Source organism: Dipodomys merriami, unplaced genomic scaffold (assembly GCF_024711535.1).
Source record: "Dipodomys merriami isolate MVZ:Mamm:240054 unplaced genomic scaffold, mDipMer1.0.p SCAF_8, whole genome shotgun sequence".
NCBI lineage: Eukaryota > Metazoa > Chordata > Mammalia > Rodentia > Heteromyidae > Dipodomys > Dipodomys merriami.
The window spans coordinates 12,041,298-12,057,772 of record NW_027206401.1 but is presented as its reverse complement, the minus strand read 5'-3'; the positions used below and the strand labels follow the sequence as shown (position 1 = coordinate 12,057,772).

Here is a 16,475-nt window from a genome sequence, read left to right as displayed (position 1 = left end):
TCCCACCAAAAGATTGCCAAATTAAGTTACATGGAAAACACACAAACCACAACACTTATCTCCAGCATAGGAACTGAGGAAGCAGGAACTAATCTTCTGTTCAAGGTTGCACTATGGAAGCAAAGACATTCTGTTTCCTCTCATATCCCAAAGAGTGACAGTCATGATCTTGAGAAACATTCTATGGAGCCCAGAGTCAAAACAATAACAGCTTAACAGCCAATAGGATGATATGCCATAGAACTTGGGTATAAATCAGTTATAAAAGGCAGGTAAAGAAAAAAAAGGCAGGTAAAGGGAGAGCAGAGTGGATACAAAAAATAAGTTTAAGCTACAGGAAGCCACACTGAAGCCAGCAAGCCAAAGACTGCAGAAACCAGTGGATGGCAATACCAGGAGATGAAAGGTTGAGAATTCTTGTTTAGTCAGAGAGCAGAAGCAACCAGGCATTGGCTAGATGCACCCAGGCCTCTTCTCTGGAGGTCCCACCTCAGAAAGAGTTGTAGTCTCCCGGAAAACTGGAAAAATTTTGGAACACCCTAGCAAGAAGATATGAACAAACAAGAGAAATCAAATGAACAACAAGGAAATATAAACAAATAGCTTGCAAGGTGGTGGTGGCTCACACTTGTAATCCTAGCTACTCAGGGAGCTGAGATGTGAGTAATGTGGTTCAAAGCCAACCTGTTCAGGAAAATCCGTGAGACTCTTAACTCCAAATTAACCACCAGAAAACAAGAAGTGGTGCTGTAACTCAAAGTGGTAGAGTGCTGGCCTTTAGAAAAAGAGCTCTGGGACAGTGCCCAGGCCCTGAATTCAAGGCCCTGAATTCAAGTCCCATTACCAACAACAAGAAAAAGCTGAATGAACTCAAGAAATTAATGCAGAATATGAAATACGAATTCAATAGAGATGGAAATCTTGGAGGAAAAACTTACACTGAAATCTTGGGAATAATGAGAGTTCAATTGCCCAAATAAAAAACTTACTGAAAGCCTAAGTAATAGAATATAATGATTTAATATAATAATTTAATAGAACATAATTATTTAATTATCAGAGGTTGAAGACAAAGCTGAAGAATTAGATCAGTCAAAGACATTGAAAGAAATGCTTATCAAGAGGACGAAAGCCCACCGATTGGGAGAAGATCTTTACTAGCCATACAACGGACAAGGGTCTCATATCTAAAATATATTTGGAACTCAAAAAATTAAACCACCCAACAACAAATCCTCAAAGAAACAACTGCCCAATAAATAAGTGGGCAAAAGACTTAAAGAGAAGCTTCTCTGAAGAAGAAAGAAGGATGGCCATTAGACACATGAAGAAATGTTCAACATCCCTAGCCATAAAAGAAATGCAAATCAAAACAACATTGAGATATCACCTCACTCCAGTTAGAACAGCAAAAATCAAGAACTCTAACAACAACAGATGCTGGAGGGGATGTGGACAGAAAGGAACCTTACTTCATTGTTGGTGGGAATGTAAACTTGTTCAACCACTTTGGAAAGCAGTATGGAGGTTCCTCAAAAGACTTCACATAGATCTCCCCTATGATCCAGCAATCGCACTTTTGGGCATTTACCCAAATGTATACAAACAAGACCACACTAAAGCTACCAGCACAACTATGTTTATTGCAGCATTATTTACCATAGCTAAGATATGGAACCAACCCAGATGCCCCTCAGTAGATGAATGGATCAAGAAAATGTGGTATATATACACAATGGAATTCTATGCCTCCATCAGAAAGAATGACATCTCCCCATTTGTTAGGAAATGGAAAGGCTTGGAAAAAATTATATTAAGTGAAGTAAGCCAGGCCCAAAGAAACATAGGTCCCATGGTTTCCCTTATTTGCAATATCTAGTATAGGTATGAGTCAAGCGGAAAAGATCAGATAATGTGATGTTAGGAAAACGAACCCTTAAATATGTATTTTAGGGGCTGGGAAGGTGGCTCAGTGGTAGAGCGCTTGCCTTGCATGCATGCGGCCCTGGGTTCGATTCCTCAGCACCCCATAAGCAAAAAGAAAAAAGCCGGGAGTGGCGCTGTGGCTCAAGTGGTAGAGCGCTAGCCTTGAGCTGAAGAGCTGAGGGACAGCGCCCAGGCCCAGAGTTCAGGCCCCACAACTGGACCAAAAAAAAAAAAAAAAAAAAAAAAAAATATGTATTTTAATGTTTTCGTTTCTTTCATGCATGTGTTTCTAACGCATTTATAAGATTATTTCTTTGTTGCTTTGTATGTCCCTCCCCCACAGTGTAACCCCCGCTTTCACTTTATTTGATGTCAGTATAACATGTGGAGGAGAGGGGGACAAACAAGTCGTTTAAGGATTCAGGTGGACCTGTTGTAACAAGGAGAATTACAAAATGTCATGTCAAAGCAAGCTTTACAATGTCGGAGTGGGGGGGGGGAGGGGGGTATGATTGGGTGGGGGGGAGGGGGGAGGCTGGGAAGGGAGGTGAAGGGTAAACAAAGGAGGAGGCTGCAATGCTTGGTAAGAAATGTATGCATTATCCTGCCAATGTAATTGTAACCCCTCTGTACAGTATGTTCTCAAATAAAATAAAATTAAAAAAAAAAGAAATGTACGCATTATCCTGCCCACGTAATTGTAACCCCTCTGTACAGTATGTTCACAAATAAAATAAAATAAAATAAAATAAAATAAAAAATGAAAAAAAAAGAGGACTTACATCTCTCAAACTCTGTCAAAAGCTCAAACTTATGAACTATGAGGACAGCTAAGGAAGAAGAAATAAAAACTAAAGGCACTAAGGACATATTCAGTAAAATAATAGCAGAAAACTTACCCAATCTTGACAAAGAGAAAGTCATCCAAGTGACAGAGGCTTACAAAACAAGAAAGATCAGGAAGAAATAATCCCAGAAACATTGTGATTTTTTAAAAAAAATACTAAATACACAGAAAAATAAGGAATATTGAAAGCTACAAAAGAGTAGATTAAAAATAATTTACAATGGCAAGCCCATTTCTTGGCACAGACACTAAACACAAAGGGTACATGCAAAGAGAGCATTCAAGCCCTGAAAGACAATAATTGTGAACCTACACTATTGTACCCAGCAAAACTAACCTTCATAATGGACAGAGAAATAGAAATTTTCCATGATAAACAAAAGGTAAAGAATCCATATTACCAAACTGCAAAATATCCTTAAGAGAATCCGTAAGGAAAAAAAATTTAAATTATCCCTATTTACTGATATATGATCCTATACTTAACAAACTCTACAGACTCCACCAAAAAAAACCTAGAAGTTATAAAGGTAGTAACTTACAAAATCAGTAGCTTTTCTGTATGTCAACATTTACAATAGCCTCAAAAACAATCAAATACCTAGGTACTAACCTAAACAAGGAAGGGATGGACCTCTATAATTAAAACTATAAATATATAAAAATCTTGACCTTAAAAAAAGAAACTGAAGAAACATCAGAAGATAGAAAGGCCTCTCACACTAATGGATCTTAGCAAATCTACTATCATGAAAATGTTCATAATGCCCAAAGCATTCTACAGATTCAGTGCAACATCCATAAAAATCCCAATATCATTCCCACAGTATTAAAGAAATTATATAAAAATTTATATAGACTCTGAATAGCAAAAACAATTCTTTTTTTTTCTCTTTTTACTCTTTTTGGTTGGTCCTGGAGGCTGAACTCTTGGGCCTGGGTCCCTCAGCTCTTCTTCAGTTCAAGGCTAGCGCCTTACCATTTGATCCACAGCACCACTTCTGGCTTTTTTCTGCTTATGTGGTGCTGAGGAATCGAACCCAAGGCCTCATGCATGCGAGGCAAGTACTCTACCACTGAGCCAACTTTCCAGCCCAGCAAAAACAATTCTAAATAAAAAGAGAAATGCAGGAGAAATCACAGTATCAGGCTTCAAATTATTCTACAGAGCTATACTAACTACTGACAATACCCAAAGACCAACAGAACAGTATAGAAGACTCAGGAATAAAACCACACAGCTATGGTCAACTAATTTTTTGACAAAAGAGCCAAAATCCTGCAATAAATGAAAGAAATCCCCTTCAATAAATGACGCTGGGAAAAAATGGGTAGCCACCCACAGAAGACTGGAACTGGACCCTAATATCTCACCCTATACAAAGGTCAAAATCAATTGGATCAAATAGCTCAAAGATACCTAGAACTTTAAATCTTGTAGAGCAAGACAGAAAAATCTGGCAGTAAAAAAAAGAAAAATCTGGCAGTGATAGACATAGGTAAATTTTTTCTCAATTGGCTTCAAGTTGCCTAAAGGATGAGAACAGATTGGTAAATGGAACTACATCAGAAAAATGAATAAAATTGGAAGATACCATATTGAGCAAGACAAGCCATACTCAAAAAACAAAACATCATGCTTTTACTCCTATGTGAAAGCTAAACATTCATGGATATATACATATCTGTGTATGCATATATACAGAGAGAGAACATAAATCTAATTAAGGGACTACTTCAAAGGAAAATGGGAAGGTGATAAGGAAAAAGAAAATTAGTGATGAATAATATTGAAATACATGAAAATAGCACAAAGTACATGTATTACTAACTTTCCTCAATGGTGGATAAAGGTGAGGAAGCACCTTTCTCTCCTCCACAAAGTCATCAAGAAATGCAAGTCCTTCCTATCCTGTGGCTGTATTATCCTCTGGCACACTGACCACATCTGAATGGTTCAAGCTAACTTATTATTACTTTATCTGTATTCTTATCCAAGGGAAAAAGAAATAAAGCATAAGCCACCCCTCTTTTAGAATATAACCCAGAAGTTACTAACATCTTATCCTTAGCAACTAGCAAACTGAAGGCCTTGAAAATGTACTCTGTATTTGGGCTATCATGCACTCTGCTTAAATGCTTTTATTGTATCTTGCTTATTGTATATTACATATATTGGTGACAAGTAGCAATCCACTATAGATAGATAGGTAAAGAGATGTCATAACTAAAATCAGATCTTCTTACTTACAGACAACCAGAAAGAAGTTTATTTTTGCACACTACAAAAGGCTTTCCCCATATCTACTTCTGAGGTTTCTCAAGAGAGTTGAATGAGATTTTCCTTTGCCTTGGAATTAACAAACGGAATTGGCAAAAACCAAGGGGAAAAGGTGTTACATGGCTCCAAATCTAAAAGAAGCTGAGCATTCGTTATGTCAGATATCCCCATGGGACCAATTCTACCCAACCTCTAGCCCACCCCTAATCTCCCAAATACTGAGATAGAGGAGTTGTTAAGAGGAAGTTGAGTTGAATAACTGCCCTTGTGAGGAATATAATTTTGGGTGGTAAGAGGAGAAAGAAAAAGGGTATGTTCTTTCCCAGAGCCTAATGAACAAGGATCAGAAAAATATCACTCTAAACATTAAAACAGTGTTGCTATAAAGGAATGATATTCCCCCCAGGTAGGATGACAAACAACTCTGGTTTTGCTGGAGATGAAGAGTTTCCCAGATGCGTTTTATTTTCTATTACCCCTACCATGAATTAGAAGAAACTTGCTGCTTAAACAATATAAACTTACCATGTTACCATTCTGGAGGTCAAAAGTCTCATTAAATTAAAATCAAGGTGTGACAGGATTTTATCCTCTGGAAGCTCCAGGGAAGAATCCATTTCTTGCCTTTTCCAACTTCTAGAGCCTGCCTGTGGACCCATGGTCCTCTTGCATCTTCAACACCAGCAATTACATACTCCAACCTCATTTCTGTTCTCACAGCTCCTTCTCTGGCTCTGACCCTCTTTATCTCTTCTTTCTAGGAAACCTTGTGGTTACAGTAGGCCTACACAAATAATTTAGGATGACTGTCCCATCTCATAGTGCTTATTCATCTCTAAAAAGTCCTCTTTGCCATATAAAGTAGTATCCACAGGTTTGGGGGAATTTATATGTGAACAACTTCAGTGAGATATTACTCTGCATACAACTGTAGGCCATGGGACCTTGGAACCCAACATCAGGAAAGTTGCTGACCCCATCAATCACCAGGAGGTCCTTGGCAATATCTGAAATGTTTTGGGTTTTTTTGGGTCCGGTCATGGGGCCTGAACTCTGGGCCTGGCCGCTGTCCCTCAGTTCTTCAGCTCAAGGCTAGCACTCTACCACTTGAGCCACAGCGCCACCTCCAGCTTTTTTTCTTTTTTGCTTATGTGGTGCTGAGGAATCGAACCCAGGGCCTCATGCATGCAAGGCAAGCGCTCTACCACTGAGCCACCTTCCCAGCCCCTGAAATGTTTTTGGTAGTCATAATTTTCATCTAGTCAGTAGAAGACAGAGATGCTGCAAAATTTCTATCATACACGGGAAGATACTTCATAACAAAAAATATCTAGCCCAAAATACCAATATGCCAAAGCTGAGAAACTCAGTATTAAAAGTACTTGCAAATATCAAGAAAAGTATTTTTAGGTAGTAATGGATGCTTTTCTCTCTGTTTGCCAGAGGAGGGGGGAAAAGACATGAAAGGAAATAGTATATCTTAGCGATGGAACATGAGTTTCCATTCTTGGCATGGAATAGACACGTGTTTCTGGTGAATTGGGTGGTCCTGGGGGATGGGTACAAGGGGGAACCTGCCCTGCCAGTAGCACACTCTAAAGATCTGCCCACCTACCGGTGAACTCCATTAGCAAAGGCAGACTGCCTTCCAGCTTCATGTGGCCTAAGAAATTATATACATATGCAATGGGAGAACCAGCCTGTGTACACCTGCCACTACAAAAGCGTTCCTCAGCCATCACTCCTAGCAAAGAAAAGCAGCAACAATCAACACGAGATTGTAATTTTGTCTCTAGCCCTTTTCTTTTCTTTGTATGTATATATACATATATATGTAATATATACATATAAATTGTATTGTCATGGTGATGTACAGAATGGTTATGGTTACATACATAAGGTAGTGAGTACATTTCTCATCAAACTTGTTACCCCCTCCCTCATTTTTCTCACACTTTCCCACCTACCCCCCTCCGGCCCTTTTCTTTATCTTCTGTTCCTCAAAATGAAACAAAGAGAGAGAACAGAAAAACAGAACATACCTTCTTTGGTCAGTGTCCCTCAACCAGAAGTCTAGCTTGCGATGGGGTGAGGAAATTTTTTTAATCAACTGTAAGATTAGGGATTAAAAGAGTGTAGTTTTAAGAACTTGGAAGTGACTAAAAAGAAAGAAGATCAGTACAAGATGTCTTTCAAATGTGGTGCTAACTAGTAGAGCAAGAAGAGTGAACAGTAGCTAAAAAGTGATTCAAAAAATAAATTCTATTCTTACACCTCTCAAGTTAAGCCTTCAAAGTAAAATATTTCCACTGGCCAATATCTTTGGAAGTCTCAGTCCAAAACTTAAAAATGTGGTGGAATCTTGCAACTTATGGACCAAAACCAACAATCTTCCATGGAATGTAAGTAGCAATGCAGTGCTATTGCTTTGGCTGTGTACTTGTCTTCACTCACCCACTGTACTCAGGAGTTAGTGAGCTGTTCAGGGATGACACAGTGCTAAATTAAATCAAAATGACCTGAGCATTTGCTCCTACTTGTGGAATCACAGGCTCTATGACCTTAAGTTTTAAAAGAAGTGTTTCCTTTCTCCATAACTCTAATTGAAAATGGTTCTTTATAGATCTTACCCTCAGCTTTTAAACCCTGGGAAGCTGTCCAAACGTCTTCCTAATGTGAAATATATAAACTGAAAGTAAAATATCAATTTTATCAGATTCATAAAGTATAGACACTTTCACACATTGCTAATAAGAATGTAAATTGGTAAAAACACAACAGGAAGTAGTGTTTTTATCATAGTTATAAATGATTACAACTTTGGTCCAGCAATTCCATTCCTGGGAATTTATACAGATATACTCACACAAATGCAAGTAACATGGGTATAAATTTATTCATTGCAGCTTTGTATATAATAGCAAAAGATTAAAAATGCCCATAAATTAAGAATCTGGTTAAAAGAAATAAGATGGGCTTCCTACAGTGGACTACCTTGTAGTTATCATTTTTAAGAATAAACAATCTCTTATAGATTGGTATAACAATCTTCGCAGTATATTTTTAAGAAATAAAAATAAGATACTGAATAGTAAACAAATTATATAAGAAAAAAGGAGATAGAATTAACATAAATATATTTGGAAGTTCTTGTAAAGAAAACTAATATTGATAACTGACTACCGATTAATTGGAGTAAGAAATATAAGGAGGGAGTAGGAACAAAATGAGAGATACAGAAGGAGATTTTCACTGAACACATTTTTATAACTTTTGATGTTAGAATAATATAAGTACATTTATTCAAGAAGTCAGTTAAGTTTGTGAGCACTGTCTTGTACAAAACAAATCTAGAATTTTTATTCAGATAACAGAATATGAATATATTAATATATAGTATTCAAGTTGGTTATTATACTCTTTCCTTTAAATGAGTCAAAATAGTTTAAGTTATAGTATCCAATATTTTAGCTTTATCAAATTATGATGTCAATAATGATAAAACTAATGTTTTAAAAACATTATTTTTGAGGTATTTAGTACTAACTTCAATGCTTTTCAAAATCATTTTAATAGGGTACAACAGTAGAACTTAAAAGTTTGGAAGCCATTTCTCACCAGCAAAAGCTTATCTTGGAGAGACATACCAAGAAAAAAATTTTGAGTCTGAGTCCCTCTAACAATTAATTTTTCTTCCTAATGTATACAATCTCTTGTTCTCAGTTCTATATCTAAGTTCTTTTATTGACAGTTCCACAGATAGTTATTATAATTACCATCCCATTCAACATATTATTTATGTCTATTATAATATTATGCATATTTCATAAGAGAAAAACCATTCTTCCATGCAGTTTCCCAAACTATGGGATTACAAAGGAGTACAGTCATTGTTCTCCAACAATACTGTTTAAATGTAATTCGAAATTTTAAATAAAGTGTTGAATCTCTATCTATAAGCTAAGAGTTTTAAGATGAAAATACAAATATGTATAATATGCCAGCCCTGTGTACAAAAATATGATTATACATATGAATAGGACTATGTGTCCTAAGAATTCAGAGGATGAAGAAATCTCATGCAGTTGAGAGAGATCAAGGAAAATATAAAACAGTAAAGGCACCAATGGAGATAGTGCTTGAAGAATCACTAGGAAACTGATAAGCTAGAAAATCAGGCATTAAAGTCAAAGGAACACTTAGAACAAATGAAGATGTATTTAGGAAATAACACACAATTCCCTCTAACTTCAGAAACTCAATCTTAACAGGAGGGGAGAAAAGGAAGGCAGGCACAAGTGAAGGAAGGTGCAAGTGACTCATGCCTATAATCCAGGAAGCTAAAATCTTAGAATTGTGGTTTGGAGCAAGCCTAGGCAGACAAATCCCCAAAACTTTTACTTCCAATTAACCAGCAATAAGTGAAAGTGTAGCTCAAGTAGTAGAGTGCTAACTGTGAGTGAAAATGTCAAGCAAGAGTGTGAGACCTTGAGTTCAAGCCTCAGTACTTGCACTAAGTAATTAATGGAAGGGGAATTTGGAGGAAGGAAGCTTTGAAGAATTGGAGAAGAAAGTAGTGGATGAATGATAAAAGGAAAGAAGGAACACATTAGAAAAGAAATAAATCTCTGGGCTCTGAAACTTTCCGCCTACAGTGAACCTCAATCATCCCATTCCAAGTCAGGTTCAAAACAAAGATCTATTTCTTGTATCACATTTCTCATTTTTTGTTAAGACCTCAAAGTAATACAATCTGTTTGCTATCTCTATCACTTCACTTAAACTTAAGATCACCCAAATCCTAAATGTGAAATCTACTGGATGCTTTTTATCTTACCTGACCATTTTGTGCTTTTCAACTTGTGTCCTCTTTCATAACTTGAAATACAGTTATTAGTTTTCAACTGGACAAGCCCCTCCTAATTGTACTCTGACATAGTTTGAGTTGTTTCAATGAGATGTGGAGGAGGTAGTAGTGGATCTTGTGAGGAGAAACCTTGGATGGTGTCAAACATCCTTACAATTCACCCCCCAAAATGGCTCAAATCTTCAGTTGTCCCAAAGTTAAGAAATGCTGTGCTATGATTTGATCATGATTTGAATGTATGCCCCAATGGTTCATGTATTGAAAGTTTGGGCCCCAAAATGTAAATGTATAAGTGGGGCACGTGGAAGGTGGTTGGGTCACAGGGGATACTGCTACTAGAGGGATTAGTACAGTTGTCTTGAGAGTGGGTAGTTATAAAGCAAATCTGTCCCAGTCAAGGGGGTCCCTCATCTGAGGATGAACCTAAGAGGTCATCCTTGAACCTATGACCTCAAAAACCCATGAACTACATAAATCTATCTCCTGTATAAAGTTCTTAATTTTTAGGATTTTGCTACAGTAATAGAAATGGACTAAAACAGGAAAATTAGAAACTAGTAGTGAGATTGTTGCCATAAGGATCCCTGAAAATGTGGAAATGGCTTTGACTGGGTAATTAATAGAAAAGGCTGGACAAATGTGGAAAAGCAGATTAAAGAAAAACCAGAAATGGTGTAAGCAGAGAACTCTGGGTAATTCCTGAGAGGTCTCAGAAGACAAGGAAAATTGGAAACTACTGTCTATGGAAGAGAATCCTATTGGAAACCAGAGCAAAGGCCATGCTTGTTACAAAGTAGCAAAGAACTTGGCAGAACTATGCCCATGCCCTAGGGTTTTATGGAAGGCTGAATCTAAGAAGTATTAAAATTTGGCAGAAGAAATTTCTGAACAGCAAAGCATTCAGGCTGCTGCTTGGTCACTTTCACTGCATACAGTAGACATCAGAAACAACAGCAGGAACTAAAGGCAAACAGCAATTAGGAAGGGAAACAGGGCCTGGGGCTTATCAGTAGTAGAGTATGTGCTTAGCATGAGCAGCAGAGCAGAAGTACTTGACATAAAGGCAAACTGTGTTCAGGAGAACAAAATGAGACTATACCAGGTGACTAATTGCTACAGAGATCAGCATGGACAAAAGATATCCAGGTGCTAACATTCTGGAAATGAGAAAGTATTTCAAAAATCTTCAGCGCTTCCTCTCCCATCACAGGGCCAAAGGCCTTCCAGAACTAAATGCTTTCAGAAAATGGCCCTTGTCATTCTCCACAGGCTCATTGCTCAGGGCCATCTTTACCAAGCTTTTCCCAAGAAGCACTCTAAGCTATGTCTGCAATGGTTCAACTAACTCACTACCATACTGTAATTCAGCCAATCTCACCAGAAGCTGAACAGTGGGGTCATCTGATCATCTGATCTTGGACTTTTAACCATAAAGCAACGAGTCTCTGGCATTTGTTAGGGCAAGAGAAAGTGAGCTAAAACTCCCTAATATTTGTTAATGAATCTCAAATTAATATATCTATCTTCAATCTCCTGAAGTCTAGAATTAAATTTCTTATCTATCATCTTTTAAACAACTCTACCATACTTCCTAAGCATTTTAATCTCTGCTTATCAAAAACTAAACTTGCCTTTCTCATCAAAACCTATTTTCTACCAGGCACTGGTAGCTCACGCCTGTAATCCTAGCTACTCAGGAGACTAAGATCACAGTTCAAAACCAGCAGAGGAAGGAAAGTCTACAAAACTCTTATCTCCAATTAACTACCAGAAAACCAAAAATAGCTCTGTGGCTCAAAGTGGTAGAACACTAGCCTTTAGCAGAGAAAGTTCAGGGACAGTGCCCGGGCCCTGAATTTAAGTTCCATAACCGGCAAAAACAACAACATTAACAATAACAAAAAAACCTACCTCTTTTCCCTTAACTGATAATACAACCAGTCATTCAGGTTGTCCAGGCTAGAGATGCAGAAATCATATTGGCTTCCTGCTGGCTTTTCCTTTGTTTATTGCTGCACATCGTGTCATCAATTCTTTCTCTAAAAGAACTTTCAAACCTGTTTTTTTCCTTTTCTTTATTATTGTGTGTCTCACTAAATCTGCTGCCATACTTTCTAAATTAAAATTTCTTCTAGGTACCTGTCAGTTCACCATAGTCAAAGCATGGGCTCTGAATTCAAACTGAGTTGGAATGTCTCCTTTGATTTGGATATCTTTCTTGCCTCTTTTTTTGGCAAGTTTCCTATGTTCTCTAAACTTCAGTTTCTCTTCTTTGATATTATCGGTATCTACTTCATGTGTAGTTTGTGCAAATTAAATGATGTAGTACATGTAAATCATGTACAAAGTGGGAGCATGCTTAATAAATGTAATTGCCATTATCCCACATCTTCAATCCCCATGAAAACGGGAGGCGATTTTCCTAAAATTCCTCTGGTTAGGAATTCCTGCATTCTAACAGGACTTATAGCCATATGTGAAGTGGTTAAATATACTTCAAGGTTGACTGTAATAAGTTAAAGATACACACATGTGCACACATGCACACGTACACATTTAGTGTATATAGTATACACTAAAGCAAGCTTACATGTTTATGGGCAAGCTTATAAGTTATAACTTACAAGTTACAAACCAGTAAAGAACATAAAAATGAAATCATAGCTGGATTCAGTGGCTCAAGCCTATAATTGTAGCTACTTGGGAGGCAAAGACTGGGGACCATTGTTCCAGGCCATAATGAGTATAAAAATTCCATAGACTCCATCTAAACCAATGGCTAGACACAGTGGCCCAAATCTATCATCCCAAGCTACTGAAGAAGCACATCTGCTGGGTATAGTAGCATGTGCCTGTCAGTCCAGTGTCAAAGGAAAGGATCACAAAGACAAGGATCACAGTCCAGGCTATCCCAGATATAAAAGTGAACACCCTACCTCAAAAACAATCAACCCAAAAGGTCCTTGTGGAATGGCTCAAGTGGACCTGCTTAGCAAGTGCAAAGCTCTGGGCTCAATCCCCAGTACTACCAAAAAATAAAGTGAAATCCTAACAATATATAACTAAGAGAAAGCTTTAAAATTTTAAATGGGAATAAAGAACAGAAAACAGAAAACAAATAGTAAAGTGATCAATTTAAACCTAATTTTATAAGTAGGATCTAATATCCCAATTAAAAGACAAAAACTATTTTAGGCCAGAATCACTATCTTCCAGTATTCAGGAAAATGACAAACCAAAAGGGAAAGAGAAGAAGTATCCAGTATATTTTCTCTAGGCCTTTTAGAAGAAAAAATAAAAACAGTTATTCCTTTGGCCACATACATGCAAATTATAACAAAGGCAATATTGTAGACATCTAGGGAAGGGCTACTATTCAAAATGGTGCAGCCCACAAATGCTACCACTCAAAACTGAAAAAGTATACAATGTTACCCAACATGCTGTTGGCACATGTGTCTGGAGAATTAATGTGTCCATTGAGCATATTAAAGCACTCTAAGAGTTGAGATAGCCCCCAGAATCATGAAGGAAAATGATCAGAAAAAGAAGGAAACCAAAGAGAAAAGAAACTGGGTTCACTGAAGCACCAGCCTTCTCCACTCAGAGAAGCACAATTTGTGTAAACCAGTGGGAAGAAGCCTGAGCTGCAGGAACCTTTGCCCTGTGAATTCATGACATAACAGATAAAAAAAAGAGAGAGAGAATGCTGGAAAAAAAAAGGAGAATACTGGAATGTAACTTAATTAACAAATTAATAATAATTTTTAAAAAGACAAAGACTAACTAATGCAGGACCCAACTATATATTTTCCACAGGAAATGCACTTTATATATAAAGGCACAAAACAGTAAAAGTAAAAAGATGGGGAAAATACACCATTCTAACACTAATCAGAATATAGAAAACGGTCAATAAATGATGGAATAAACAGAAAATCAGTAAGAATAGAAGTCTCAGATAAAATTAATATAAATATGTAAAATACAAATACATTTGGAAGATGGTATAATTGGCATTTAAAGATCACTCTCAACAACAGAATAGACATTCTTTTCAGGTATACAGGAGATATTTACAAAGTCTGATTGTAATCTGAACAGTACAAAAATATTTAAGGACAGGTGTGTACTCTCTAGATTAAAATAGGAAGATCTTCTGTAAGTGGCAAGTCTGGGTTACATAGTGAAATACTGTTTCAAGAAATGAGGAGGGGGAGGAAGAAGAGGAAGAGAAAGGAGAGGGAGCAAGGGGCGGAAGGAGGGAAGGAAAACACAGGCTGGAGAGGCAGCTCAGTGGCAGAGAATTTGCTAAGTATGGGATTCCCTCCTCAGCACTTCACAAAGAAAAACAAAGCTCAAAAATTTTAAAGGGTTCAGGTCAAACAAAGTAATTTTTCCTAACTATAATGGCACTAAATTAGAAATTAAGGGAATGTGGTAAAAATAATCAAAGAAAGATATGTGTGATTGAAAGTACCATGGACTGAATTTTCAGACCATATTTTAGGGCAATGAAAGCAGAAAGTCTATACTCCTCAAGTATTTGAGCACTTCATACCTCTGTGAACTTTCATATTACTCTGTCCTCATGCTTTAAGTAATACCAGGATGTTTTCTCTCTTCATGTCTACCTTAGTACTTCTAGCCATTCTCTGCACATTGACTTTGTGCTCATTCTTCTTGACTAAGCAAAAGAGTCACTTCTACCAAGAATCCTTCCTAGACCTTCACCTATCTTGTGAACATTTCCCTGTGGGTATTTCCATCTCTGTCCCAACATTATACAGAACAACATTACTACAGAACCCTGACTACATTGTGGGTTTCTTGGAATAAGCTTTCAACCCCCATGCTTTAGTTTTAATGTCCAGCAAGGAGCAAATGTTGTGTTCCATACATGCTTAGTTAGCTCTGAACATAATCATCAGGCAACTAGGATTAAGAGAAGGTGGCATCTAACAAGAAATTAGATCTAACTTTTACTGTAAGTAAAGCCACATCTGTCCCAGAATGATCTCTTTAAATACACAAATGCATATACATCATAGATACACACATACATCGAAACACACATATGCAATGCATACACATGCATATGCTCACAAATATGCATATATTTATACACAATCTAAAGTGTATGAAATATCTGTCCTAACTCATGAGCAGGATGGACCATTGCTTGAAGTGTAATTTGAAAAGTTACTGGGAAGTCAATGATACCTTATCCATATGAAAGGCTGCCCAAAATTACTAGCTAAAAATCATGAGAAAATGCTGAGAATATTAAATGCATAAATTTTTTTTTACAATTTTGAAGACTGAATCCAGGGCCTCATGCAAACACTCTAGTACTTGAGTTTTTGCTTTTGTTTGGTTTTTAGACAGAATTTTACCATCCTCCAGCTCTCAATCCCCCTGCCTCTGCCTCCCAAAGTAGCTGATATTTCAGGCATGCACCATCATAACTGACCTCATTTTTTTTAAAGATATTGATTAACTCTAACTGTGTGACTATAAAAAGTATGTACTTTTAAAGATTGGAAACAAACCACAGAACACCTTCATGACTTGTCGAAAGACTGTAGGTAAATTTTCTTATCTTTACATTTCCCCATACTGACTATGCATTAGCTTTATAATAGAAGAAAATAGATAAATAACTGAACCTAAAGAAGGTCCTAAAATGTGTAAATGCATGCCCAAACTAGAATCCTCCCCAAAACATTAAATGGCTAGAAATAATAGTTTCCCGTACACAGCAACTTGTAAGAAAATCTAACAAGCAAACTTTGTTTTAAAAAGAAAATTGTAGGAAATTCTGACTTTTCTCAATGGTCAATGGATTGTGCTTTTTAAGTGTTGAAGGCATTTCTTTCAACACAGAGTCCTGATGTATATATTAATTTTGAAGCCAGCAAACAAAATACAGGGCCACTTGCAATCAGCATGCTACTGAACTCATTTTCAATGTTGTTCTGTGTCTAGTTTTATTTTTTGTATGTATAAAAAATACAGACATTGTGCATACTTAGACTGCCATGTAATACTAGTCCAGTCCCTGAAGAGAGAAATTTAGGAAAATACAGGTTAATACCTAACATTTCTAAAGAAAGGTTACAAAATAAAAGTCCTGAGTACCTAAGCATTCTATGCATTGGCTTGTCATTTTTAAAGTGGTCTTAAGCATTCACCTCAAAACAGCATACCTCCACTAAATAGTATTTCAAAGACAGCTTAATTACTCTCTTAAATATATGATAGGTTTAAATTCAATCATAAAATAACTATTAATCAACTGAAAGATTATGGCTGTAATGAAAGTTTTAAACATATACACAGAAAAATTTAGAATAACAAATATTTTTAAGTATTTACTATGTGCCTGGTACTGTGCAAATTATTTTACATAGATTATCTCATTAACTTTTAAGTCACTTTGTAAGGTAGTTCTGTTAGGCCCAAATGAAAAGCCATGAGACAAATATCCCAAGAAATAGTCCTTGTGTCATTTGTGTTCCACACTGCTTTGTAGAGACGCTTTTATGGTTTCC

General features: G+C 36.8%; 1 long non-coding RNA gene across 8 annotated transcripts in view; it reads right to left on the bottom strand.

Moving 5' to 3' along the window:
- The window catches only part of LOC138819385 (uncharacterized), a 199,422-nt gene that overhangs the window by 166,400 nt on the left and 16,547 nt on the right, over positions 1 to 16,475 (bottom strand). The window contains exon 5 of one of the 8 annotated variants that reach the window (XR_011369419.1): positions 490 to 539. The exons of the other annotated variants lie outside the window; for them this stretch is intronic. This is a non-coding gene — a long non-coding RNA (uncharacterized lncRNA). Of the gene's footprint in view, positions 1 to 489; positions 540 to 16,475 lie in introns of those variants that run through there. 8 annotated transcript variants of the gene reach the window in all.